This window comes from Elephas maximus, chromosome 4 (genome assembly GCF_024166365.1).
Source record: "Elephas maximus indicus isolate mEleMax1 chromosome 4, mEleMax1 primary haplotype, whole genome shotgun sequence".
Lineage (NCBI taxonomy): Eukaryota > Metazoa > Chordata > Mammalia > Proboscidea > Elephantidae > Elephas > Elephas maximus.
This window is the reverse complement of record NC_064822.1, coordinates 129,324,443-129,351,634: the sequence shown is the minus strand read 5'-3', so window position 1 is coordinate 129,351,634 and position 27,192 is coordinate 129,324,443. Positions and strand designations below refer to the sequence as shown.

The following is a 27,192-nucleotide window of genomic DNA, read 5'->3' as shown; positions in this document are numbered from 1 at the left end:
TTCAAGTTGAACACCAGGGAAGTTATTTTCCTTCTGGTAAGCCATTTTTTGAAGCATCCAAATGGTAAATTGTAAGCGGTGATTTTTTTTGCGGGAGTACTGTCTCCTATTCTTTCTTCTGTTTCTTTTTCTTCTCATGAAGCATTTCTTTTTGCTGCTCCGAGCCTTGCATCAAGTCCTATGCCAGGCTTATATCCTTCTTTCCTCCTGATTGAACCTGTTCTGGATCAGCTGTGGTATCGTCTCACCAGCTCTGCAGAACTAATATATACTAAGTTCTCCAAAGGGTGGTCACTGGACCAAGAGCATCAGTATCTTCTGGGAGCTTATTAGGAATGTGAATTTTGGGACCCTACCCTAGAAGAACTGGAAACTTTGGGCGTGGGGGCCAGCAATCCGTGTTTTAATAATATATTAAAGCCCTCCAGGTGATTTTGAGTCATGCTACAGTGTTATTCATTGGTAATAGCTGAACATTTTTGTTTTAATAGGAGACACTATCTTCACTAAAAATGCATTTTTAGTAGTGGAATTTCAGAGTATCAGTAACAAAGGGAAGTTATTCTGCCGTCCCTGAGATTATACCACTAAGTAACTCTACTTATGCACAAAATGGTTGCTGTTTTGGGTACAAATGCTAAAATAAATTATTTGAAGTTGCAAATAAATCAGGTGGTAGGCAAGTTAAGAGTGAATACACCAAACCCTACTCTTTGCCGTTGAGTCGATTCTGACTCATAGCGACCCTATAGGACAGAGTAGAACTGCCCCATAGGGTTTCCAAGGCTGTAGTCTTTTACAGAAGCAGGCTGCAACATCTTTCTCTTGTGGAGCCGTTGATGGGCTCAAACTGCTGACCTGTCAGTTAGCAGCCAAGCACTTAACCACGGCACCACCAGGGATACTAGTTACAGAGAACTAGGTTGTAAAAGATTTGGTTTTAGTTTGTTAATAATGAGGTAGGGAAAAGATCGAAAAGAAATTTGCCACTTTATTGCAAACATGGCAAGCTTCCCCCCTCCTTTTATCTTTTTGTATTTGACCTTGAATGATTACAAGAATGGCTACAAAGCCACTAAAAATTAAAGGTCATCTTACTACAAAGGAATTTTTATGCAGTCGCTTTAATGTTGATAGATCTAGATTCCAGACTGTTATTAACTTTCTCAGTGGTTTTATGCAAATGAATTACTTTGTCCTTCAATTTCTCTTTCTGTTGTAGATATTTTCAATCTATGGGTATAAAGGGTATATGGGAATGGAGACAAAAACTATTGGAAAATATTTTTATAATAATTTACTCTTTCTAAGCTATGATCATGAATACCGGTGTGCTTATTATATAAAGCATGTTTTCTCTTTTGTGTTTCTTCTACACAGACCCTTCTTGTTCTCAGAAGTTAGATTATCGAGGCAACCCTGAGGAATTATGTGAATTATATACTAGTCAAGTTATCATTGCAGTCAAGAGTTTAAATATTACTTTCAGCTCGGGGTGTATATATCGTTATGGTATTGTTTTGGTTGTTGTTAGGTGCCGTTGAGTCGGTTTCGACTCCTAGCGACCCTATGCACAACAGAACGAAACACTGCCCGGTCCTGAGCCATCCTTGCAATCACTGTTATGCCTGACCTCATTGTTGCAGCCACTGTGTCATTCCACCTCATTGAGGGTCTTCCTCTTTTCCGCTGACCCTGTACTCTGACAAGCATGATGTCCTTCTCCAGGGACTGATCCCTTCTGATAACATTGACAAAGTATATAAGACGCAGTCTTGCCATCCTGCCTTCTAAGGAGTATTCTGGCCGCACTCCTTCCAAGACAGATTTGTTTGTTCTTTTGGCAGTCCATGGTGTATTCAATATTCTTCTCCAACACCACAATTCAAAGGCGTCAGCTCTTCTTTGGTCTTCCTTATTCATTGTCCAGCTTTCACATGCATATGATGTGATTGAAAATACCATGGCTTGGGTCAGGTGCACCTTAAGAGGTCCTCTGCAGCAGATTTGTCCAAGGCAACGCGTCTTTTGCTTTCTTGACTGCTGCTTCCATGGCTGTTGACTGTGGATCCAAGTAAAATGAAGTCCTTGACAACTTCAATCTTTTCTCCGTTTATCATGATGTTGCTCATTGGTCCAGTAGTGAGGATTTTTGTTTTCCTTCTGTTGAGGTGTAATCCATACTGAAGGCTGTGGTCTTTGATCTTCATCAGTAAGTGCTTCAAGTCCTCTTCACTTTCAGCAAGCAAGGTTGTGTCATCTGCATAACGCAGGTTGTTAATGAGTCTTCCTCCAATCCTGATGCCCCGTTCTTCTTCATATACTCCAGCTTCTCGGATTATTTGCTCAGCATACAGATTGAATAGGTATGGTGAAAGGATACAACCCTGATGCACACCTTTCTTAACTTTAAACCACTCAGTATCCCCTTGTTCCATCCGAACAACTGCCTCTTGATCTATGTAAAGTTTCCTCATGAGCACAATTAAGTGTTCTGGAATTCCCATTCTTCGCAGTGTCATCCATAGTTTGTTATGATCCACACAGTCGAATGCATTTGCATAGTCAATAAAACACAGGTAAACACCCTTCTGGCATTCTCTGCTTTCAGCCAGGACCCATCTGACATCAGCAATGATATCCTTGGTTCCATGTCCTCTACTAAAACCAGCCTGAATTTCTGGCAGTTCCCTTTTGATATACTGCTGCAGCCGTTTTTGAATGATCTTCAGCAAAATTTTGCTTGCGTGTGATATTAATGATATTGTTCTATAATTTCCACATTCGGTTGGATCACCTTTCTTGGGAATAGGCATAAATATGGATCTCTTCTAGTCAGTTGGCCAGGAACCTGTCTTCCATATTTCTTGGCATAGACAAGTGAGCACCTCCAGCGCTGCATCTGTTTGTTGAAACATCTCAATCAATATTCCATCAATTCCTGGAGCCTTGTTTTTTGCCAATGCCTTCAGAGCAGCTTGGACTTCTTCCTTCAGTACCATCGGTTCCTGATCATATGCCACCTCTTGAAATGGCTGAACATTGACTAACTCTTTTTGGTATAATGGCTCTGTGTATTCCTTCCATCTTCTTTTGATGCTTCTTTGATGTTATGGTATACAAATGAAAAGTGTGCACATGCACAATCTCACCAATAAGGACAAAATGCACAAGCAACCCCAAGGGCTGATTGTTTTATGGGGACCAAAATCCTCTTCCTTTTTTGTGGTAATATGTTACTGCCACGTAGTAGGTTTATGAATAGAACAAATGAATAGACTCGACGGCACTGGGCACTGGGTTATTATTTCTAAAGCAAAATGAACAGGAAGGACTTAGTTCGTCTTTAGTTAAGAATGTGGGTGACATTTGGCTCTAAGGAAGGCATGGTGAAGAGAGCAGAAAAAAGGTTACCCAGGAGGATTTCACACAGACCCTTCAGAGTTCAATTTAATAGCTTTTGACTGCATATTTATCTTGCTTCTGTAAGGATTTTCTGCAAGCTAACCTTTTAAGGCAGCTAGAGGAATAGCGAAGAGAGAGAAGAACACCAAGTTTCCCAGAAACTGGCAGGGTAATGACTATGACTGTGCAATCACCTTTAACGCCACTTGCAGAACTCCAACCTGGCTGCTTCACCAAGGGCCCAAAGCCACTGACACATGGGTGACTTTGAGCAGCTGAGCCAGCCCAAGTTTATGTCTGATCTATCTCAGACACAATAATCTTTTTTTTTTTAATCTAGCATTTTCTACCTCATTCTTTCAAAGCACTATGCAAATATTTGCTGATCTTCCCAACATCTGATGAAGACACTAAAATAAATGTATTTAATCTCACTGGTGTATGGATGGGTGTGCTAGGAAGAAATCTAATGATCTCCTGTACTTCATGTCTTTAGTGATAATATACACAGTGTGGGATAGGAGAAAGAGTCTGACCTTTGAAGTTGGAGAGAACTGGTTCTGCATCCCAGATCAACCACTTTATTTTTGGCATTGGCAGGTTATTTAACCTTTCAGAACCCTAGTTTTTCGTCAGAAAAATGGCATAGTAATGCTAGTTTCATGCAAACCTTAAAAATGCTGTATGTAAAATGTGAAATGTCTGATGCCCAGCAAGCCCTCAACATTTAGTAAAAGTTCCAAGAGTCATTAGTCTTTAATTTCATCTGTTATGTCATGTGAAGAGGAAATGCGTAGAAATTCTGGCCTGGGGGATTGGGCATTTACTGCTTTCAGGAGAATTTCTCAGTTGTATGTGGGTGGTAGCCCTGAATCCACCTTTTTATCCCATGACAAGGCATCACAATGAAGAAATTTTCATTTTTATCTAGGATGTATTTGTTAATCTGTGGTCAAGCTCTTAGCCAGATCTTTTGCAGGATTCCTTTGAAAGTCCTGAAAGAAAGAATTCATTTAGTACTTACACTTGATCACTTAAATTTTATGTCTTTTAGGATTAAGCAACACTTGAAATTAACTTCTATTTTGAGCATTTACCTTTAATAAAAGCCAACAGTTGACTCCTGCTGTGATGGACACTCTCCTGGTACGACAACATCCAGGCCTTCAGGGTAAAAACTCAGGGACCAGCTGCTCACCCCTCATGGTCTCCTCTGCTGAAACAGGTCCAGCTGAACTCTGCTTTGTTCTCTGGGGTCTGGTCATTGCCTGGCTCTTTCTTGCTTGCTTCTGGGCCATCCACTCTGCCTGGTCCACTCCAGCTGCTTCCCATTCACTTCCTGATTTCACAGCTCACAGAGGGCTTGGGAATTCTTCCTGAGCCAGGCAGTGATCATCGTTCTTAACAGCTGGCAGTTTTCCTGCCAAGTGGGAGTCTTCCTCTTGCAGCATCCCCCACCTGTGTGCAGCTGTATTGCTTCTGGGTGTGTTCATGGCAGCCAGAGCTAAGAGCACGTACAACACAACCTGAGCTGAATTCTTGCTCTAGGCTGTAGGGGAGCCCGCCAACTGCACATCTAACTGGGGGCAATGGAAGTCACCCCTGCCCTGTCCCCACCTCCAACCCGAGGAGAAGCATTATCTAAGCAGACTTCTATGTATTCCTGTCCTGTCCTGCTCCATTTCCCCAAATGAGAACACTAAGGAAGGTCAGCAGACCTTGTAACTAGCTAAGCAGGGTTAAATCATGGAAAACACCAGAGGTCCAGACAGGAAATAGGGGCCAAGAAGAGCTTCAGATGGTTGACAAAAACAGGATTGGCTGTCCGTTCACTCCGGGGAATAAGTGGAGTAGGCCATGCTCGTTAACATTTTTGTGCCTCTGAGGATGTCTTCTTTCTCGAAGTTCTAGTTCCTAACCCAACTTCCTCTTTCCAGTAATAGCCGGGTGTGGTGCAGCATTTTCCAGCTCCATGGAATACTAATGCCCTGAGGTGCTCTTTGAAGAAAAGTTTCCATGGTTGAATAACATTGTGCAATACTGTACACTGTAACTCACTTAGGAAGGTTCACAGAATGTATATTAGAGGCTCTTGGAAGTTCTGCTTTACCCAGAGGCTCCTAATGTTATTGGACCACAGAATGCTTCTTTCAAACAACACCTAATAACAGCCAGTTAAGTTAATGTTCAGGGGACATGTTGTTCCTTAAACCCGCCAAGCATACACCCATCTCAGGGCCTTTGTTCTTGCCGTTCCCTCTGCCTGGAATGCTCTGTCCATGGATATGCACATGGCTCACTCCCTCACTTTACTCAGGTCTCTGCTCAAATGTCATCTCAGAGAAGTCTTCCTTGGCGATCTTGTCTGAAAGAGCCTCCCCTTTCACCCCCATCCAGTCACTTTCTAATTGTTCCCTTGTTCTGCTTTATTATTTTTTCATATCACTTACAGCTTTGATATTATAAGTCATTTATTTGTTAATATGTAAAAACTAATTTGAGAAGCCCTGGTGGCACAATGGTTAAGCACTCAGATGCTAACAGAAAGGTCATCGGTTTGAACCTACCATCTCCTCTGTGGGAGAAAAGATCTGGTGATCTGCTCCCGTAAGGATTACAGCCTAGGAAGCTCTATGGAGCAGTACCACTCTGTCACGTGGGGCCACTTTGTGTTGGAATTGACTTGATGGCAAACAATAGTTGACTTACTTTAGACAAATCGATTGTAATTGTTACAGGGGATCTCAGGTCTCGCTTGGCGTGGCCATAGAGACACAAAATGGGTGAAAGCAAAAGATTAAACTTTATTTGGTTGGCCAAGCAAAGGCTCACATCAGGACTTACGTCTCCAAGATGGCTCCCTCAACAATGACTGAAACAGTTTTTACCAAAGGCAAGAATCGAGGAAGGGTCCTGGTGGGAAGGAGCAAGTTCGTTGATTGATCTGGCCTGAAAAGGCATTCTTGGGGCAGTTCTGTCGTCTGCGCTTGCTCAGTTCCAACGGGGGGGGGGGGGGCGGGGCGCGGTCTCTGAAACTGGATCTTAAGCTTGGACCCTTCGTTTCTGAAAGTTTTCCCCCAATCTTGGGCTGCTAAAGTTTGGTTCTGTTTGGTGGGAGAAAAGTTCCGGGGTCACCCAGAGGAAGGGGTTCATAGTTCTGCGCATGTCAGGTGGGCCAGATTTGGTCTTAACTGGTTCTGTGGTCTGCAGACCCCAGCCTCTTGTTTTTCTTATCTTGGGTAGGAAGTTGGACAATTGCCTAAAAAACACCTGGAGACGCCAGTTAGAAGGGGAGGTGGCTCACGTTACTCTGCTTACAAGTTGGGGATTGGAAATGGTGCCTGGAGGCTGTTGGCTTCATAATTAAAATGGAAGGTCCATGAAAGCAGAAACATTCTTTTGGTCTCTGATATTCTAAGCTCTAGAATCATGTCAGGTGCAAAGTTGGCACTCAACAAGTATTTGTCGAATAAATCAATAGTGGAAAAGAGAAAGGGATCTCAAGGAAGAAAACCTGGTATCAAACTTCTACTTGGCCCTTTTTCTCTCTCAGTGTGACTTTGGACAAATTCCTTCATTGCTTGAATTGTTGGTTTCTTTATGTAAAATGAGGAGAAATAATACCTGCCCTGCCCTTCTCATAGGAATATGAGGAGAGCTCAGCTGTGATGGTGCCCTGTAAACTGTCAGGGGCTAAACGAATAGTAAAAACAAACATGGTACTGTTGAGTTGATTCCGATTCATGGCATCTCCATGTAGTACAGAGTAGAACTGATCCAGAGGGTTTTCTTGGCTATAATCTTTATGTAAGGGGTTTGCCAAGCTCTTCTTCCGTGGAGCCACTAGATGGGTTTGAGCAGCCAACCTTTAGGTTACCAGCTGATTGCAAACCACTTTTCCCACCAGGACTCCTGAACCAATATCAAACCCGCTGCTGTCAAAGTGACCCTATAGGACAGAGTAGAACTGCTCCATAGGGTTTCCAAAGCTATAATCTTTCGGAAGCAGACTGCCACATCTTTCTCCTGCAAAACAGCTGGTGAATTGAGACAGCCAATCTTTTGGGTAGCAACTGAGTGCTTTAACCACTGTGCTATCAGAGACTATTATTAAAGATAAAATGCAAAAGAGAAGAGGGAGGTAACCCCTATGGCTGGGATCAGATTAGCTGGGAGTATGAGGATAGGTTGTTTTGACATAAGGCGGGCGGGGGGAGGGGTGGGATAGGAAGGACCCTGAAAAGGCAGTGTGAACTGGAAAGGAAAGACCCCATGATGTTGTCCTACAATCACAGGGAACTGGAAGAAGTATTTAAGAGAGGGAAAAATATATACAAGACGAGGCTGGTGGGGTAGTCTGATAGTTACTGCTTTTTGAATGTTTACTATATCTGTGGCACTATGCTTTTTAGACAAAGTTCGTTTAATCTGCGTGACAACCTTATGGGGTAAGCATTGTCTAGGTTTCGTTTGTGAGGAAACTCAGGCAGAGGGCATTTCGATTTACCCAAGGTCACATAAGAGTCCAGACCTAAATACTGATCTGTCTGAGGCCCAAAGATCTCTTGCCTCCCATCCACCCTAGTTGGGTCTGCCTCTCATCCTATTTGGAAGTGGCACTGCACAGGTAAGGGCTAGGTTAACCAGGGAACACCTGTTAGCCTCTTCCTTAGCTCTGTATAGGAAAAACGTTGAACTGTATACCCACAGGATGCCACAAACGTTGCTGATCCATACAACCATCCGTGTGGGTTGCTCTTTAGGGGGAGGGAGGGGGGAAGGAAAGGGGAAGGTACGAAGTTATTAAGATGTAGCAGCGGTTTTGGTTTTGTTATAGGTGGAAATGCTTAGAAAAAGGAAATTGTTGAGGCTGGGGTATGTGGTAAATGCTACTAGCCTTGTTTACTTGTATTATTTTCTGTTGCCAGGGCTTATTTCTTCTTAAATCTTGTTTTTCTTGGTTTTTAAATCATGTGTCAATATTATTTTCATGTCCCCATCCAAAAATTATAAATGTCTTCAGTAACAAATGTTGGAAATGGATCAATTGAATAAGACCTAATATTCTCTGTGTTGCCAATGTTTGCCTAATGAAGACCTAAATCAACTTTGAAAACCTTTATTTGGATATTAAATTCCATAAAGACTTCTTCCTACCAATACCATAGTAGTCTTGGTGTGTGACACTGACCCCCATTGAAGACATTGGGAACTATGCCCATAAAATAGGGGACTATGGCTGAAAATCAAAGCTTGACAATTTTAGAATATGGGATCATTGAAATCTCTGGGATAAAATGAACATGCTAAATATCTTTTCTACTCCACAGAGCTGCTTTCCTTGTAGATGTTGTCAGGGAGTGAGTCTGGAAGGAGGCAAAACGGGGCTAATAATAGCCTTTGCGTCTCTGGGTTGTCATGAAGATTACATAAGATAATGCAAGTGGAGCATCTGGCACATGGTAAACACTCAGTAAATATTAGCCAGGATCATTTTCACAACCGCTATCCTCTCCATCCTCAGTGATGATATAAGTTCGTGAGGGAAGTACCAGTACTAGTTGTTGTAGAGTTCAATCTGACTCATGGTGACCCCACGTGTATCAGAGAAGATCTGTGCTCCACAGGCTTTTCACTGGCTGATTTCTCAGAAGTGAATTATCAGGACTTTGTTCTGAGATACTTCTGGGTGGACTCAAACCTCCAACCTTTCTGTTAGCAGCTGAGTACATCAACTGTTTGCACCATCCAAGAACTGTTTAACTCATCTAAATGATTCTGATGATACCTTGTACATTGTTATTGTTGTTGTTAGGTGCCGCCGAGTCAGTTCTGACTCCTAGCAACCCTGTGTACAACAGAATGAAACACTGCCCAGTCCTCACAATCGTTGTTATGTTTGAACCCATTGTCCGAGCCACTGTGTCAATCCATCTCATTGAATATCTTTCTCTTTTTTGCTAGCTGATCCTGTACTGGACAACGTTCCACTGCTATTCATAAGGTTTTCACTGGCCAGTTTTTTTTTAGAAGTAGATCTCCAGGTCCTTCTTCCTAGTCTGGAAGCTCCTCTGAAACCTGTTCACCATGGGTAACCCTGTTGGTATTTAAAATACCAGTGGCAAAGCTTCCAGCATCACAGCAACACACAAGCCACCACAGTACTACAAACAGACAGACAAGAGGTGGTTGTACATAGTAGGTATTTAATAATCACCCATTTAATAGAATGAAATTCACATCTTAACAATACTCCAAAACCAAAAACCAAACCCACTGCGGTAGAGTTGATTCCGACTCATAGCGACCCTCTGGAACAGAGTAGAACTGCCCCATAGGGTTTCCAAGGAGTGCCTGGAAGATTTGAACTGCCGACCTCTTGGTTTGCAGCCATAGCACTTAACCACTACGCCATAACAATACTCAGTGTATTGCAATTGGCCCTCAGGCTTCTTAAAAACATGGCCTCTCATAATTAGCATATCTTCCTTGCACATATTGCCAGGTGTCAGTTTGAGTGAACACTCCACTCCACCAAAAATAAATCTGTGGTGTATTTCTCAAAAGCATATCTTATACATTTTAAATGTTACCTTATTTTTTGGACATGCACTAGTCAGATTGGATTCTATGACCTTCTCTGGGAGTCTTATTCATATGGAGCGGGTACATGAAGAGAGTCACAGCTGTGAAAATCAGATGATTGAAATAGCATTTCATTGGAGAGAGAAGGCAAGAATTGACTGTCTTATTAAGAAGCACTGTGATGATAAAATGTGATTAAAGTGAATCAGAATAAATTACCAAGCAGGGGTCAAGAAAGGGTAGTAAGGAGCTTGATCATGGAAACACAGATCCAGATGAATTGATTCTAAGGGCGTTTGTTTATAATAATTATGCACAAATGTTTGGATAATGATCACACTCCCAATTATGTGAAAATTATACCCCTTTCAATTGCATAATACAGTTTACATGCCCATTATCAACTGAGCCAAGGAACATGTAATGATGTGAAACCTAAGATCTCCAATAAATGTTTCCATAAAAAGTGACAGTCAGCTTTTCCTTTACTTATATTTAGTTGTCAATTTAAAAGGAATCAAATTTCACTACATCATATAAAGAAAATATCCTGAAGGTACTAACTCCTGCTGTTTCAGTAAGCTACTCTATATTTAGAACATTTCTGTGGCTTTCAGAAAAGCAGCCTTCACAACCTATCCTAAGTGGTTAAAGTAGTAGCTGTTTATAATGAAACTAAGGAATTTGTGATGTCATATTGTATGTGGCAATCCCTCAATTAAAAGGGTAGGACTAGAAAAAGCCAAACCCTATGGTTATATCATGCAAGCTAACAAAATGTATCAAAAGCTTATTATCCATGGTCACAGTTTGCAGCAAGATACAATCTTTAGAAAGTGAAAGAGGCTGTTCTTTTATGTAACTTGGCTTTGGAAGCCTGTGGTGACAAACCACACAGATCAACAGCCCCCTTTGAGCAAATGTGGAAAACCACTTATTAGTTCCACCATTCTATGCATCCCTCCCTGTGGCCCCACTTTGTTTTTCAACTATTTTATTTTTGGTAAAAGTTAGGCTTACCAAGCTCTGAAATCTATGAAATCTCCTGCCATCTATTTTAACACACTGAAAGTGGCTCCGATATCAAAATTGGGGCATCATGTGTAATAAGCAGGAGAAATGCTATTTCATTAACAGTTGGCACCAGAATTCCTCTCAGAAAGGAAAATGTATTTACTTTGAAAAATACCCCGATAAGAACTTGGAGAGTAGAAGAGAGCCCCTGAGGGGCTTGGGTGTGGGCGGAATGTTTTTGAGACAAAGGAAGCAATTTGGCAGTAACTTTGAAGAGAGTCAGGGGAGGGTAGGGAGAGAGTGGTTGGAGCCAATGGGAGGGTAGAAAGCCGCTTGCATCTTCTTGACTCTTCCTTTCCACCCGCTTGCACAAATCTTTGCTGAAATTACTAAACTGACTAAATATTTGGTGCAAGGTTTTTTTTTTTTTTTTTAAAGAAACTTGTGTGAGGGCTGGGCTTTGTGTCTGGATCAACTGGGCAGAACAGAGTTAACTTGTGGGGACCTAAGAGGGTGGAGGCAGAAAAAAGCCTCTGAAACAAGCTTTTAGGAATTTTTTGAAATTGTGGGGAAAATACCCTGATAAGAACTTGGAGAGTAAAGAGCCCTGATGGCACTACCGTGTAGTACTGCTATCATCAGTGGGAAACTACTGTCATAGTCTTAAACTGCTTCGTGGACAGGTACTTGGAAATGTAACCAAACGAGGGTTCTTTTCCTGTCCTATTAGCCGATTGAAATAAGACGGATGCCACACCACCAGCAGCAAGGGAAACAGAAGGTGGAAATTTGTTTGCGTGAACAAGGAGCAACATGGGGCTTAGAAGCCAAAAGACCACGTGCTCCCTGTCTGAGGAGGTTAGGGAACTTTTTATTTCCAGTGGCGTCTGGGGGTTGTGTTTGGTCCCCGGAACTCTCTGCCCTTAGCCCTCCCATGTGCACATTTGGAGGTCTGGATGTTGAATCATGTCAGTGATATTCAGGTCCAAGGACAGATTGAGGACACAGCTCTTCAGGTCCTGTGCATGCTCCAAAATCCTGGTTCCTGTGTGCATGGGATTCTGGCACCAAATTCAAACTGCGGTTAGGACTGCAGCGTGGTCAGGCCAAACTGCAATTAGAAGCCATGGCTTGGCAGGCTGTGGGGGCAGGGAACCATGGCAGAGTGGGGGAATTCTCGGCAGAGGCTTCAGAAACATGACTGTAGACACTAGCCATCATCATCACTTTTGCAGTCTTTGAACTGGCCAGACATCAAAATAGTGCTAATTTAAGAGGCTGGCTGATGGAATAACAGGTTTTCAGGTATAAACTGGAAAACTGATTCCTTAATAGAATAGCAAAGAACATTAAGTTCTTAATCTTAACATTTTTGTAAGCATTCAACAAAATTAATTTTTTTAAATATTCAAAATTAATTCAAAATGCCTAAAAATGAGGGATAAATTCAGGACCAAAATAGTGTCTAATATTACCAAACAACTCTTCATTAGTCAAAGTTGCTAAGGTACAAATGAAGGTAGATCAACATATTGGACTTTTTTTGCAGCTATCATCATGTCTGTCCTAGGATCAAACCTAGAGGACCGCCATGTAAACCAATGGGCAAAAGGGTAGAAATATATTTGACCATGATTCACAGTCTACCTTAGGCTTTTATGGGCATAAAAATAATAATGGTATATTACTAAAGAAATAATTTAATGTGCATTGGATATTTCCTGTGACCGGAACACTCTGACCCAAGGTTTCAGATTACATCACCTCCTGAGCCACATCTTCCCTGACCACCTTATATAAAGTTTTCCTCTGTACATCACCCTTTGGATTTTCTTCACAACACTTATCACTATCTGAAATGATCCTGTTCTTTTATTTTTTTAAACTTGTTTGTGATCTGTCTGCCAACCATTCAATGTAGAGCCATGTGCCCTTTTCAGTACTGTTTCTCCAGCTCTAGAACAATTTCAGGAGATAGCATATGATCAGCAACTGATGGTGCTGAAGGAAGAAGTCCATGCTGCATGGAAGGCATTGGTGAAAAACAAGGCTCCGGGAATTGATGGAATACCAATTGAGATGTTTTAACAAATGGATGCAGCACTGGAAGTACTCACTTATCTATGCCAAGAAATTTGGAAGACAGCTTCCTGGCCAACCGACTGGAAGAGATCCATATTCATGCCTATTCCCAAGAAAGGTGTTCCAACCAAATACAGAAATTATCTAAAAATATCATTAATATCACATGCAACTAAATTTTGCTGAAGATCATTCAAAAGTGGCTGCAGCAGTACATTGACAGGGAACTGCCAAAAATTCAAGCCAGATTCAGAAGAGGACATGGAACCAGGGATATCATTGCTGATGTCAGGTGGATCCTGGCTAAAAGCAGAGAATACCAGAAAGATGTTTACCTGTGTTTTATTGGCTATGCAAAGGCATTCGACTGTGTGGATCATAACAAATTATGGATAATATTGCGAAGAATGGGAATGCCAGAACACTTAATTGTGCTCATGAGGAACATGTGCACGGATCAGAGGCAGTTGTTCGAACAGAACAAGGGGATACTACATAGTTTAAAGTCAGGAAAGGTGTGCATCAGGGTTGTATCCTTTCACCATACTTGTTCAATGTCTATGCTGAGCAAATAATCAGAGGAACTAGACCGTATGAAGAAGAACGGGGCATCAGGATTGGAGGAAAACTCATTAACAACCTGCATTATGCAGATGACACAACCTTGCTTGCTGAGAGCAAAGAGGACTTGAAGCACTTACTGACGAAGATCAAAGACCACAGCCTTCAGTATGGATTACACCTCAACAGAAAGAAAACAAAAATCCTCACAATGGGACCAATGAGCAACATCATGATAAACGGAGAAAAGAATGAAGTTGTCAAGGATTTCATTTTTACTTGTATTCACAATCAACTTCCAGGGAAGTGGCAGTCAAGAAGTCAAATGATGCATTGCATTGGGCAAATCAGCTGCAAAAAAAAAAAAAAAAAGGCCCTCTTTAAAGTGTTAAAAAGCAAAGCTGTCACCTTGAAGACTAAGGTACACCTGACCCAAGCCATGGTGTTTTCAATTGCCTCATATGTATGTGAAAGCTAGACAATGAACAAAGAACACCAAAGAAGAATAGATGCCTTTGAATTGTGGTGTTGGCGAAGAATATTGAATATACTGGACTGGCAAAAGAATTAACAAATCTGTCTTGGAAGAAGTACAACCAGAATGCTCCTTAGAAGCAAGGATGGCGAGATTACATTTCACATATTTTGGACATGTTATCAGGCAGGTTCAATGCCTGGAGAAGGACATCATACTTGGTAAAGTAGAGGATCAGCAAAAAAGAAGATTGTCAATGAGATGGATTGACACAGTGGCTGCAACAATGTGCTGATGCTTAACAACGACTGTGACTATGGCTCAGAAGCAGGCAGTGTTTCGTTCTATTGTACATAAGGTCACTAGGAGTTGGAACCAACTTGATGGCACCTAACAACAACAGGACAATAGCTGGCATATAATCAGAGCTCACGAAATCTTTGTTAAATCACCTAATGAATTTCACTCAGTATCTAATCTGTAGGATTTTTAAAATCCTCATATTGTTGTGTGCCATTGGGTTGATACCAACTCATAGTGATCCTATAGGACATAGTAGACCTACCCCACAGCATTCCCAAGGCTGTAAATCTTTACAGAAGCAGATTGCCACATCTTTATCCCATGGAACAGCTGGTGGGTTCCAACTGCTGACCTTTCAGTTTGCAGCTGAGCACTTAACCACTGCAGCACCAGGGCTCTTCAAAATCCTCATCTTAATTTTGAATGATGTGAATGATGATCACTTTGTACTCATCAAGATATTTTGCAAGAAAAAATTCACGATCATAGCCTCTCTGCCCTCAGAGTGAATCTAGAGATTCAATTAAATGATATAATATTAGAGTTCAGTTTTGGTTTGAAGGAATGTTTTGGTATTCCATATTAGTTTTAGGTTAATAGCATTATTAGATTACATTCTTGGGTCATTAGAAGGATGGGCTCACTTTTTAAAATTTAATTTAAGAGATAAATTCAGTGGTAGAAGCTAGATAGGAATCTATAAGATTTAGTAGGATTTAATATTTATTTTATGACATAATCACAAATAACCAAAACTAAACTAAACCTGTTGCTGTTAAGTCGATTCTGACCCATAGCGACCCTATAGGACAGAGCAGAACCACCCCATAGGGTTTCCACAGAGTGGCTGGTGGATTCAAACTGCTGACCTTTTGGTTAGCAGCTGAGCTCTTAACCACTGCTCCACCAGGGCTCCATAATTACATATAGGGAATATATATTTGAAAAGAGAACAAAACCAAAAATATTCATTAGGTCTATATTATAGATAATTAAAAGAAGATATTTCAGGTTTAAATGCATTGTTTTAGGAAGGTGGAACTTTTTTCTACTTCGTACCTTTTTGCTTTGGTTTTTGGGGGATGATGACACATGGGGTCACCATGAGTAATAATGGACTTGATAGCAACTGGTGGTGGTTATTTGTCAATTATATGTGTCCATAGAGGTCTTGTTTTACAATGTAATTTGACCTGTTAAACATAAAAATTATTAGTTTTATTTTATGTACATTTCCCACCCCCATATGAGAAAAATAATAAAAGCACATCTTGGTTACCTAGTGCTGCAGTAACAGAAATACCACAAATAGATGGCTTTAAAAAACAGGATATTTGCTCACAGTTCAGGAGGCCATTCAGGGCATGTCTCTAGGGGGAGACCCTTCTCTGTCTATTTCAGCTTCTAGTAGCTGGCAATCCTTAGAGTTCCTGGGTTTGTAGATGTATCTACCGTGTGTCCTTCTTTATATGACGTCTTCCCCGATGTGTGTCTCTGTGCCTGTTCTATTATTTTCATTACTTAGAAGCGATTGGGTTTAAAACCCACCCTACTCTGGTGTGACATCATTAACATAACAAAAATTTCTGTTTCCCATAAGTATAGGGAACAGGAGGTCAATGCTTATTTTGGGGGGACACAATTCAATCCATAATGGCGTCGTTGAATTAAAATGAATACATAAAAGAAAGTTCCAGGAATTTTTTGAAATTTCCATTCTGGAATTGGTGCATGCATATTTGTTCCTCATCAGAGTAAAGAAAGAAGTGTTTTCATGTATTTATCCATGAACAAAATGTTTTTGTTTTGTCTCCAAAAAAGTGCAGTAAGTATATTGGTCATCTATTTCTGCACAACAAATTACCCTAAAACTTAGTGGCTTAAAACATTAATAACATTTATCATTGCTTAAAGTTTCTGTGAGGGATTAGGGAGTAGCTTGTCTGGGTGACTGTGATTGGGGGTCTCTCATGAGGTTGCAGTGAAGATGTTGACCATGGCCTCAGTCATCTGAAGGTTTGACTGGGCCTGGAGGACCTGCTTACAAGATGGTTCACTCATATGGCTGGCAAATTGGTTGTTGGTAGAAAGCCTTAGTTCTCTGCCATGTGTGTCACTCCATAGGGTTGTTTGAGTGTCTTTACAACATGGTTGATTCCCCCCAGAGCAAGTGATACAAATGAGCAATGTGGAAGTGAAAGTGTTTTTTTATGACCTAACCTCAGGAATCACACACCATCACTTCTTCCATGTTCTACTGGCCACACAAACCAACCCTAATTCAATGTGGGAGGGGACTACATGAGAGAATAGATGCCAAGAGACAAGGATCATTGTGGGTCATGTTGGAGGCTGGCTGTGATGGTGAGAAATATCACAATTATCTTAAAATCTACCACCATTACGAATTTTAAATTTATTTCCAATGTTTCTAAAATGTGCTTTGCAAATGGAAAAAGCATTTAACAAAAAGTCCTGATAAACATAAAAATAACATTTCCCCCCAAATATTATGAACAATATATATCATCATACTGGATAAAGAAAATAAGTAAATATTTTAACATCTGTTTTGTAGGATTGTAAACATCCTCTGCTTTTGGTGGGTAATGAGATCAGATAATCGAAAGTAAAGAGGGAGAAAAGGGAAAGGTTGGAAAAGAAAATAACAGGAATCAGAGAAAGGGAAAAACAATATAAAAAAGAGGAGAAAGGAAACGGTATAAAAGGGAAGAGAGAAGACAATGGGAGAGTAAGACAAATGGTAGTAGATCTAGAAGACAAAGATACGTAAACAAGAGGCAAAAGAAGTATAGGAAAAAAAAGATGATCTGAACAAAAGAGAGAAGGAGGAAAAGAGAAGATCATGAGGAGAGAAAAGTAATGGAAAAAAAAAATAGCTTTCTCATTCTTTTCTTCTCCCAGTTTTCAGATCCCTCTTCACCTCAGAATATGGCCAGGAGCTAGCCCCTTTTTTGTGGTTTTCTCACTTTGGGGTCGGCAGTTCAAATCCTCCGGGCGCTCCTTGGAAACTCTATGGAGCAGTTCTACTCTGTCCAATAGGGTCGCTATGAGTCGGAAACGACTTGACGGCACTGGGTTTTAACTGGGTTCACTTTGTTTTCCTAGCTTCTCTGGGAACTTCCCTTTAATGCCTGGTTCTCTGAACTCTGGTTTTCAGTTTGTTGCTGAAACTGGGTTGGATAAGAGTTTCTGAAGAGGAAAGGGGAGGGGCCATCTTATTTACGATCTAACTTGTCACTTATAAGTGCACACTATGTTGTTGGATAATATACTTAAGTATTGAAAAAATGTAATTTCTTAGGAGGAAAAAATAAAACCAGACACAAGCGAATTATTTTTGAGAAAATTTTGGTTCTGTAAACAATTATTTCCAATTTTGGTTTTGGTTTCCTTTGTATTTTCTGCAGATTAGTACAGTTCATTTCACATTTTTGATTCGGGTTCACTTCAGTTCAGGTTCCTGCTTCAATTATGTTTCTGTGGTTGAAGTTAAATTCTGATTAAAAAAGTACTTAGCTGGCAGGTTTGATGGCCAATACGTAATTTTTTTTAGAAAATGATAACATCACATAATCTATGCTCCAATGATATTTAACTTACAGATAGATGTAAAGGAAATTTGGATAACTAATTTTAAAATATTAAATGAGCATATTGATATGCTATTTTAGTATATTTCCAATGTACTTTTTGATGTAGAAGTTTAACTTGCAAAGGTAAATTTAATCCAAACAGCTCACATAATATGCAAATGTCTTTATAGACGATTTCTCACCCTGTCCTCTCCCCAAACTGGTATATTTTTAAAAAAATTATTTAAATTAAAACATTTTCAAATATGTAATACATTCACAAAGTCCACTGTTTATCTTACTTGGAATTCATTGGACTTCTTGAATTTGTGATTGGTATCTTTCATTACTGGGGAAAATTCTCAGCTGTTATCTCTTCAAATATTGCCCCATTCTCATTCCTTTTTCCTTCTGGAACTCTGATTAGAGGCATGTTACTTTTTCAATCTGTCCTCCATTTCTTTTAACTTTTCTTACTTGCATCTCTTTGCTTCTCTGTGCTTCCTTGTAGGCCATTTCTTCTGCCTTAGCCTACATTTTAGTAATTTTTTTTTTCAGCTATGCCTAATATGTTGTTAATTCCATTGTCTTAGTTACTTAGTGTTGCCGTAACAGAAATACTACAAGCAGGGAGCTTTAAGAAACAGAAATTTATTTTTTCACAGTGTAGAATGCTAGAAGCCTGAATTCAGGGCCATCGGGGAAGGATATCTTTCTGTCGGTTCTGGGGGAAGATGTTTGTCTCAGCTTCTGTAGCCTCAGCATTCCTCAATTCCTTTGGCGATCTTCATACATCATCTGTCTCTCTCCTCTTCCCCCTCCCTCCATCTGTGCTTGCTTCTGTGTCTAATCCGCTCTTTTTATAGCTCAGAAGTGGTTAGGTTTAGGACACACCCTACACTGATATGGCCTCAGTAACATAATAAAGGAAACCCTATTCCCAAATGGGATTATATCCACAAGTATAGGGATTAGGATATTAAGTCATATTTTGGGGTGACGCAATTCAATCCATAACACCCACCCATTTAGTTTTAATTTTGATTATTATGTTTATTAGTTCTTGAGGTTTTATTTTATTGTTTTTCAAATCTGCTTTGTCATTCCATATAGTTTCTTATCATGTGGATGTATTTTCAAGCTTGACTTTTATTTAATGGAGAAAGCATAGTCATTTTGTAATCTGTATCCGATAATTCTGGGATTAGAAGTTTGGAAAACTGTTTCTACTTTCTGTAATTTCTGCTGGTTCTTGCTCCAGTACTTTGTTTCCTGATGACTGTGAGCTGCTTATTTTCTTTGGAAAATTATCTGTGAGCATTCTTTAAGACTCTGTGTGATGGTGGGTTCTTCCAGCAGGGATTTATGTTTGCTTCTGGTGGGTGCTTGGGAACACTACCAACTTTTAACTTTTTCTTGGATTACCCAGCTTGTGCACATTTGAACTGTAGAGCTTCATGAAGGCTTACTTGTCATTGCAACTTATTAAGGGCCTCCTCCTTTACAACTCTCAGCACCTTTCCTTGTAGTCCCCGGGGTAAGAGACTGTTGTCGTTAGCAGCTGTCAAGTAGATTCCGACTCATGGTGAGCCTGTGTGTGTGGAGTAGAACAGCTCCATAGGGTTATCAAAGCTGTGACCTTGCAGAAGCAGATGGCTAGGGCTGTCTTTCAAGGAGCCTCTGGGTGGGCCTTCTGGCTAGTAGTCGAGCACTTAACCATTTGTACCACCCAGGGACACAGGGGAAGGGGTAGTGGGGTTTATTTTTTATTCAATCTTATACCAAGGGACACCTGTGATTTGGGATCTGAGTATCATATTAGATTCTCGAGCAGGCCCTAGGCCTTGTCTTTTGTTTCTCCACATCACCCTAGGCCATGGAACCCAAGGCTGAGCTTGAGCAGGTTTGGCAAATGCCCTTGGTGCCATGCTCACTTCTCTGGGTTCCCATCTTCACTATGATTTCAGCCTAATAATTCTTTCCTAGCATTCCTTTAATGCTTTTAAGCTCTTAGTACCATTTTTATCTAGTATTTTCAGTTACTTTCAGCTGGAGGAGGATGATTGTTCCAGTTATCTGGCACACTCTACTACGAGATATGAAAATGATGATATAAAATTCAACAGGTACAAAAGAGTATACAGTGCGAAGTTCCTCTTATCCCTGTCTTCCTAATTACCATATGATCATCTCAGTAGATGCTGAAGGAACATTTGATAAATTCAAACTTCATTCACATATACATACAGACTCTTAGACACTTAGAAAGGAAACTTTAAAAACCTGATAATGGTTTAACATCATAATTTAGTGGTGAAAATTTGAAGGCATTCCTATTCAAGTTAAGAGCAATTTTAAGATGCCTTTGTCACTACTTCTATTTAATATTGTACTGGCAGTCCTAGCCAATACAATAAGACAAGGAAATGAAATATGATGTTGCAGAGGAAGACAAAATCTTTTTCTTATTGACAAAAGATATGACTGTATATAGACTCTAAAGACCACCTGTTAGAGCCAATAAGAATTCAGGAAGCTTACTGGGTATAATAGCATTCACATATTAGTAATAATCATTTGTAAAATTAGTGGAAAATATACAACTTACAATAGCAACAAAACTATAAGGTATCTTTAAATAAAGTTAATGAAATACCTGTAAGATTTTATTGAGATAATAGAACATTCAGAATGACATTAAAGAAGATCTGAATAAATGGAAATATATATCACTCTCTTGAAGGTGTCTTAGTTATCTAGTGCTGCTATAATAGAAATACCACAAGTAGATGGCTTTAAAGAAGAGAAATTTATTTTCTCACAGTTTAGGAAGCTAAAAGTCCAAATTCAGGGAGCCAGCTCCAGGGGAAGGCTCTCTCTTTGTGTCAGCTCTGCAGGAAGGTCCTTGTCATCAATCTTCTCCTGGTTTAGGAGGTCTCAGTACAGGGACCTCCTCAGGTCCAATGGATGCACTCTGCTCCTGGCACTACTTTCTTGCTGGTATGAGGTCCCGCTGTCTCTCTGCTTGCTTCTGTCTTTTATATTTCAAAAAAGATTGACTTAAGACAAAACTTAATCTTTTAGATTGAGTCCTGCCTCATTAACATAACTGCCTCAAATCCTGCCTCATTAACATCATAGAGGTATGATTTACAACACATAGGAAGATCACATCAGATGACAAGTTGACACATATTCTGGGGGACACAATTCAATCCATAACAAAAGGGAATATTAAATGTTATATGTTTATCAGGTATCAGTCTAAGTGCGGAGCCCTGGTGATGCGGTGGTTAAGAGCTCAGCTGCTAACCAGAAGGCTGCCAGTTCAAATCTACCGTCTGCTCCTTGGAAACCCTACAGGGCAGTTCTACTCTGTCCTGTAGGGTCGCTATAAGTCGGAATCGACTCTACGGCAACAGATTTGGTTGTTTTGTTTTTTTTTGGTTCTCAGTGCTTTTAAGTTTTAAGCCATTAAAAAATATATATATAAACAAATCCGGCCTAGCTGGATTTAAATCCTATCTCCATCACTTAGTAGACATATGACTTTGACTTTGGAGAAGTTACTTAACCTCTCTATGCTTCAGTTTCCTGACCTATAAAATGACAATAACAATATTCATTGTTATTATGTCAAATGGTTGTTGTGGGTTTGGCTCTGGAGCCCTGGTGGCACAATGACTAAGAGCTCGATTGCTAACCAAAAGATCTGCAGTTTGAATCCACCAGCCACTCCTTGGAAACACCATGGGACAGTTCTACTCTGTCCTGTAGGGTCACTATGGGTCAGAATTGACTTGATGGCAACAGGTTTGGTTTTTGTTTTTTTGAGGCTGGCTCCAGCAACTCTTAACTACTCTCCTGCTTACAAAGCAATAGAAAAAATAGAGCAACCCAGCTGAAAAATAGGCAAAAGAAGAGTAGGAAATTCACAGAAGAAATACAGTGCACTCAGTGTATTAAAAGATGCTAAACTTCACTGGCCACCTAAGAAATGCAAATTAAAACAACATGATATGTCACCTTTGCCTCCAGACTGGTAAAAAATATATTAAAAAGATTCTAATACATAAATGACATAAAAATTAAAAATGCTATAATAATTATAATAATAATCCTTAGACTGCACCCTTAAAAGAAACGATGGCAAGACTGTGTCTTACATACTTTGGACATGTTGTCAGGAGGGATCAGTCCCTGGAGAAGGATATCACGCTTGGCAGAGCACAGGGTCAGCGGAAAAGAGGAAGACCCTCAGTGAGGTGGACTGACACAGTGGCTGCAACAATGAGCTCAAGCATAACAACGATTGTAAGGATGGCTCAGGACCGGGCAGTGTTTTGTTCTGTAGTGCATACGGTCGCTATGAGTCAGAACCGACTCGATGGCACCTAACAACAACAACATAATAATAATAAGTGAAGATGTGGATACTGACAACTTTTATACTTTGTTGGTGGAAAATAAATTTCTATGATATTTTAGGGAGGCAATTTGGCAGTATTAATCAAAATTACAAATTCCCAAACCCTTAGATTATTGTTAGTTGCCATTGACTCAGCTCCAACTCATGGCAATCCCATATGCAACAGAACAAAACGTTGCCTGATCCTGTGCCATCTTCATGCTCATTGGTATGCTTGAGTCGATTGTTGTGGCCACTAGGTATTTTGAGTGTCTTCCAGTCTAGGGGGCTCATCTTCCAGCACTATATTGGACAATATTTTGTTGTGATCCATAGAATTTTCATTGACTAATTTTCAGAAGTAGATTGTGTGGCCTTCCTTCTTAATCCTGTCTTAGTCTAGAAGCTCCACGTAAACCTGTCCGCTATGGGTGACCCTACTGGTATTTGAAATATGGATGACATAGCTTCCAGAATCATAGCAATATGCAAGCCACCACAGTATGACAAACTGACAAATGGTACTTGAGCACTTAACCATTTGCCATGCAGGAACTCCTTAACTATACAATAAAATGCAACTTAAACATTAGAAAGAATGGGGTCTGTGTATATTCTGATGTGAAAAAAATGTCCAAAACAGAGCAACAGGTATGGTGTAATTATATTTGGGTTATAAAACACAAACATCTATGTCAAGAGCATGCCCCTCTGTGTATTCTCCAGTGCCTGGTGCTTTTCTCCCATCCCTGAGGTGGATCCTAGAGTGTGCCTCACCTTGAGTTTTGCCTCCTGTCTTTGTTCCTCCATGTGAGGGATTATTATTGAGATTCTGCTGGGGTCTTGTGTACTTATGTCCTGTCTGAACATAAGGATCCTTTCTTGAACCAAGATTACTCTGCTTCTTGTCTAGCAGTCTTTGATGTTGCTAGTATGTGCTAATCACTTTGCCTTAGTTTCATTGCTGATATAAGTCTGTTCATACATATATGTTTTTATTTCCTTGATCGTTTCAATGAGATTATGGGATAGGGGCAGCTGGAAACTTGTGTTCAGATCACCTTGTTACCTGTAATAATTTTTATACCTTCTTTTCCTCCCCATTTTCGGTAATTATTTAGGGATATTTTGGGGGTTCTAATGCCAATAACCAAACATTTGGAAGAGTACAGATTTGGGAATTTTGCCAGGACCAATTAAAAAGCAAAGTTTTGATAGAGGAACTGGTAGAATGAGGTAAAAATTAATGAAAACTTGTTTAAAGAACAATTTATTTCACATAGGTAAAACAGAGATGATTAATTATTTGTACACTTACAACTGTAATGATTTTAATTGATACCGGTCTTTTACTTTATTTGAGGGGACAGTTTGTATTAGGGGAATGAAAGGACCAGACTGGGATACCAGTGGCTAAAATAGGTTGTTTCTTGCAGGGCATGTGATGAACAGAGATTATCATCCAATAAAGCCTACAGGAAGGAAGGAGATCAGAATGGTTCCTATGAAGACAAGGAGGTTATCTTCACTTTCTATTGGGCAGCATATTTGTCAGCCTTGGAAATAACTAGAGATTTTTAAAATCATAACTGGACATACATATGGAGCACCCTGCATTAAAAAAGTAAGTTCATATTTATATATTTCATCAGTGTTAACAATGTGCTTTTACAAGTGTTTGCCCATAGGGCTCTCACTACAATCTGGGTGAGGTGGACAGTTTCTTATTGTCCTTATTGTGAAGGTAAGCAAACTGCAAGTCAAAGTGGTGAAATGATTTAACCAAGGTCACACATTTAGTTAGTAGAAATTCTCATATATAAAAGCTTTTAGGTATGATGTTTTATATATATATATATATGTATTTATATTTAAAACTGGTTCATATATATGATGCATTCAACAGCTGTAGGGACAAATTAATGCACTGATACTCTTGAACACTGCTAAGTTTTTTTTTTTCACAAATATGCATAAAGGACCAAATGTAAATAGGGTTTAAATATTGATAATTCCAATAAGATTCAATTGCCATGGAAAACATTGATAGCTCTCTGAAATTGGCCATCAATTCTGCATTCCCTAGGGTTGGGAGACATACCAAACCTCTTTTCCTCAGCCTAAGAGAGGCCAGTAAGATAAACAGAGTATAAGCGTGTTTCCAAGTATAGTGTCCACTCCTTGTCCTCTCCATTTTCCACTTCATTGATTTTCCTGGAAATCTATGTTTGTAGATGAATATGAGTAAGCAGAGGAGAGTTAATTAACAGACATTTGTTGGACACCATTATGTATAAAACACTTAACAAAGCATCTGGAATGATATAAAAGAAAAAAAAGATATGGACATGATCCCTGAGAAGCTTAGAATGTAAATAGAAGAAATAAAGCTAATGAAAGCAAACACAAAATAATATATGTAGAAGTGTGAAATAATTTAGAACAAATTAACCTCATCATTAATAGGAGAATATAGAGTAAATGATCAAAGAAGAACTGGGCAAATATTGGAAAACTGTCTTCATTTGACAAACGCTGAGACAAATTTTAACATCTGTCTGAGAATAAGATTCATGAAGAGGAGTGAGATGGATTTCCTTGGTGTGGAGTAAAGTATAAGGGGGAAGGGAAGGAATTGGTAAATTTACCACTAAAGATAAACACATATCTTTAGTGACATGGGAAAAGGTATGAAGACATGAATCTGGAAAGAAGATTTTAAATGCACAGTTTATGACCCAATTTTTTAAAATGAATTACCTTAAAAAATGTTAGGGAAGGCTTTTTTCTTGAAAAGATTGTTGTGTATTTGTTCTGCATGCTTATTTTTGGTATTGATATTAATGGGCAGCAGAAGATTAAATAAATGCCAAGAAATTGCAAAAATCTTTATTATCATACACTGGAAGTTCCTGGGTGGCACAAATGGTTAAGTGCTTGAGTACTAGTCAAAATGTTGGCAGTTCAAACCCACCCAGAGACGCCTCAGAAGACGGGCCTGGCAATCTGCTTCGGAAAGATCTCAGCCTTGAGAAAACTCTGTGGAGCAGTTCTACTCTGTGCACATGGGGTCACCATGAATCAGAATCGATTGGATGGCAACTAACAACAACAACATCCCATACCTAGCAAATGAGTGCAAAATATGAATGTCTCATTTCTCCAAGCAGACACATAATTGAAATAATGTGGACACTTCTTTGATCCAATATATATGTACTTATCATATGTGTAGAGCCCTGGAGGTGCAGTAGTTAAGAGGTACCGCTGCTAACCAAAAGGTCGGAAGTTCGAATTCATCAGTTGCTCCTTGGCAACCCTATGAGGCAGGTCTACTCTGTCCTACAGGATTGCTATGAGTTGGAATCGACTCAACGGCAACGGGTTTGGTTTTTGGATCATATGTGTACACATGCATGTATGTACACAAGGCAGCTGTGGTGAACTCTTTACTTGGAGTCAGTGGTTTTGGTTTAAAATCCTGGCTGTGACACTTAATTCTTCTCTAAGTTTGTGTAAGTTGTCTATATGCATTCAAACTCAAATCTTACAGGGCTCTGGTTGCTTTGAGTCAAAATTTACTCAACTGCAACGGGTTTGGTTTTGGGTTTTTTTGTGAGAATCAAGTAAGATGCTGTTCTTAGGTGCCATCAAGTCAGTTCTGACTCATAGCTGCCCTATGTACAACAGAACGAAACACTGCCCAGTGCCACACCATTGTCACAATTGTTGCTGTGTTTGAGCCCATTGTTGAAACCACTGTGTCAATCCCTCTTGTTGAGGCCTTCCTCTTTTTCACTGAAACTCTACTTTACCAGCATGATATCCTTCTCCAGGGACTGGTCCCTCCTGATGACGTGCCCAAGGTATGTGAGACAAAATCTTGCCATTCTCGGTTCTAAGGAGCATTCTGCCGGTACTTGTTCCAAGATAGATTTGTTTGTTCTTCTGGCAGTTTGTGGTATATTCAATAATCTTCCCCAATGCCATAATTCAAAGGTATCAATTCTTCTTCAGTCTCCCTTATTCATTGTCCAGCTTTTGCATACATATGAGGCAATTGAAAACACCATGGCTTGGGTCAGGCACACCTTAGTTCTCAAAGTGACATCCTTATATTCAACACTTGCAAGAGGCCTGTTGCAGCAGATTTGCCCAATGTAATACGTTGTTTGATTTCTTGACTGCTGCTTACATGGTCAAATAAGATAATGGATGTGAAATTACCAAGGATATGGTAGATACTCAATGTATTTTTATTTCTTTATTATTGTTCCTAAAAAATGATGGGTCGTTTTGGAGAATACTATAAAGCGCGGATGGGAATATAGGTGAATATGGAATGTGATTTAGTTCATCTGTAAAGTGAAGGGTGAGTAACGTCTTTTATATCGTTTCCATGGAAGCATTCAGTGATCTCCATGCTTCTAAAAACATCACCCAGTTTTCTGGGAATGGGTCTGAATGGAAATAGCCTACTTATAGCCAATCACACACACAAAAAAATTAGCCTTTTAGTGCACAGAATAAACATTTACAAAAACAACTTTTTAAAAATAGACTTTGTTTAGTGTAAAACATTTGGAAAGTCCAGAATATGAAGAACAACTGTAATCACACTAGTGAGAGAAATTTTGATGTATTTCTTTCCAGTCTTTTCTATGTGATATGTATATACCTACATTGTGATCAAATGCACATATATTTTGTATCCTGAGTTTTTAATTTAACATTATACAGAAGGCATATCCTTATGTCATTAA

At 39.7% G+C, this 27,192-nt stretch overlaps 1 long non-coding RNA gene across 2 annotated transcripts in view; it reads left to right on the top strand.

Moving 5' to 3' along the window:
* Nucleotides 1–27,192, top strand: part of LOC126075769 (uncharacterized) — a 99,067-nt gene that overhangs the window by 64,773 nt on the left and 7,102 nt on the right. For both annotated transcript variants that reach the window (XR_007517260.1, XR_007517261.1), the window contains exon 2: nucleotides 23,866–24,053. This is a non-coding gene — a long non-coding RNA (uncharacterized LOC126075769). The remainder of the gene's footprint in view (nucleotides 1–23,865; nucleotides 24,054–27,192) is intronic.